Here is a 2,732-nt window from a genome sequence, read left to right on the forward strand (position 1 = left end):
AACTAAATCAGCCATGGTACTCTTGTGATTGACGGAAACGGAACAAATAGAATCTCTGCTAAAATAGACTCACCAACAGGTTTAGAAACACTGAAGGGCTCAAGAAGTTGCTTAGGAAAAACATCAAAATTGAATACTTGGATCATACCAGTGACAACATCTGGCAAATCTTTTTGCTCTTGGCGACTAGCAATAGCATAAAGATGGTTTTGTTCTCTGCCTACCCTTGAAGTAGCTCATCTAGATGCAGCTCTATCTGGTAGAGCAACTGAAGAAGATTGGGCTCTAATGCCCCCATTACCATTAGTCTGTCTGCTCTTACGATACACTCTCTCATAAAATGACCATTCTGGCCACACTTGAAGCAACTAGTAGAGTCATCACAACACACCCTTGAGTGGCTCCTACCACACTTAGCAAATACATGACTCTTAGTACCCCCTTGTGCCTTACTACCTTGCGAATGCGCAAGTCTAACTCTAAAGTTCTGAAAATTCTGACTATTGTACTCACATTTGTTTTTGGGTGCAAGTTCACTAGCAGATAATGAAGCAGGTCCTTTCTACTTATGTTGGAAAAAAGACCGATTCACATTACTCTTTTGCTATCCAAATTCATTCCCTGATGTCTTATCCCTTTTATTCTCAAACTCTTCTCTATCCTTCAGTTGGTCCTTCTCAACTTGTTGCACATGGATTATCAGCCTTGCTATGCCCATGTAACCTATTAGTATGACTGCCTTACCTTCCTTACTTGACAGGCGAGTCAACCCAACTACGAATAAACCCATCATGCTCCTCATTTCATCAACCATCTTTCTGTTTCTCTTATATCACGGGGAAAGAAACACCCTATGAAAGAGCTCTCAAAACAGTCCAACTCACAGATGGTTACGCATAAGCACGAGTTAGAAAGAAACTTTTTAGAGATAAACTCTAACGCACGAAATGAATATGAAAGAAGTGAAGGAATTCCTAAATATTGTAGCCTCCTAATTATAGATGTTGTGCACTTCAAACCGATAAATAAGACTCTACAGACACGACTTCATAGACTCCCTAGGAATCTTGAACTCTACGCTCTGATACCAAGTTTGTCACGCCCCGGCTTACACCCTAGCGGGACTGGCACTCGAGAACCATTGTTGGCCCAAGCGAACCTCGGGTCTAGCTTACTTACTCAACGGAAGACTTAAACTCGACAAAAATAAGTTTATATAATAAACTAGAATGTTATAAAAACATTCAACTGGCCATAAGGTAAACTCAAGTCTCAACATGGAATAATGACAATGAAAAGACTAAAAAAATAACATATGACTGTCTGTGAGGCCTCTAAAACAACTGAGATGGATGTCGGGACAGGACCCCGATCATCCAACCAAATGAAATATTAAAAAGAACCAAAAGCAATAAAGAAGTCCTTCAGAATGCAAGGAGGCTCACCACTGACTCTGAAGTGCTCAACTGGATCAACGGTGCGCCGGATGTCGATCCTAGTTACTTGCGTCTGCATCATAATACGATGCAGGCCAACTGGCATCAGTACATTGAATGTACGAGTATGCGAGTTGGAATGCTAAAACAACATAGGCTTGAAAATAATCTGAAAGGAACTAAAGAACTTACCTGGCTCAACTCAACTCAACTCAACATAACTGAACTCATTTCAATATAAAACAATTTAAAACAAGTGCAATATACAGAAAAAATTGTTTAAAACATGATGTCAACTCTGTGTGTATGCAAAGATACAAATAAACTAAGGTATATAAAAATACAAAATACTGATGTGGGAGTTTCTCTAACCGACAACCATCACATAAGAGCTATTGTGATGATACAACGATCTCCTTCACGCTGCCAGCGCATCCTATACCTTGCCACAGGTATAGGACCTGAACTACTAAGTAGATCCACTAGTTTAGGCGAAAAGGATTCATCTAAAAAGTATGACCCTTTTCTACCCAAGATGGCTACATGGATTATGGAGACTTGAGTTAATATGAACTCGNGATTCATCTAAAAAGTATGAACCTTTTCTACCCATGATGGTTACATGGCTTATGGGGCTGTGAGTTGTCTGAACTCTCCCCCATATCGGTGTTGAATACTGCTCCCAAAAATATAATAATATTAGCTCTTATGTTTAAAAACATACTTCTTCTGTGATTTGAGATTAGTGCTCAAAAACTTAGCTCAAAGGCTATCTTGGAAATCAAAGTTACCCCTCTTGCTTCATTTAGAAAGCGATTACTCTTTTCTGAAAACTAGCCCGAAGGCTCTTTGGAAATCTCAGTTTCCGTTCTTAATTAAATGTGAAAACATTTTAAATCTCTTTAGGAATACTTAGCCCCCATATACTTTTGAAGAAATGAACTTCAACTTTACTCTTTACTGAACTCAAAATTTAAGTGTTAAAACAAGGTTAAAACGTTTGCAAAAGACTTTTTGGAAAAACTTTATGAATTTCTCTTAACTTGACTCTTGACTTGACTCGTAATTGGTCCTTGAATTGAATGTGATTTGTGATTGGAAAGATCTCATGATGTTTAGGAATGATTTTAAATAGCTAAACACGAGAAAAGTCACGAAATCACCGTCTTGGAACAAATCCGCGACGCGGAGGTATTTTAAATAATTACTCGTGAAATTAAATTTTGAGACAGAGGAGTCCGCGTCTTAACCGCGACGCGGAGAAACTTTTTGTTCACTGGGGGAGCAAGTCCGCGA

This window comes from Solanum tuberosum, unplaced genomic scaffold (assembly GCF_000226075.1).
Source record: "Solanum tuberosum cultivar DM 1-3 516 R44 unplaced genomic scaffold, SolTub_3.0 scf00400, whole genome shotgun sequence".
NCBI lineage: Eukaryota > Viridiplantae > Streptophyta > Magnoliopsida > Solanales > Solanaceae > Solanum > Solanum tuberosum.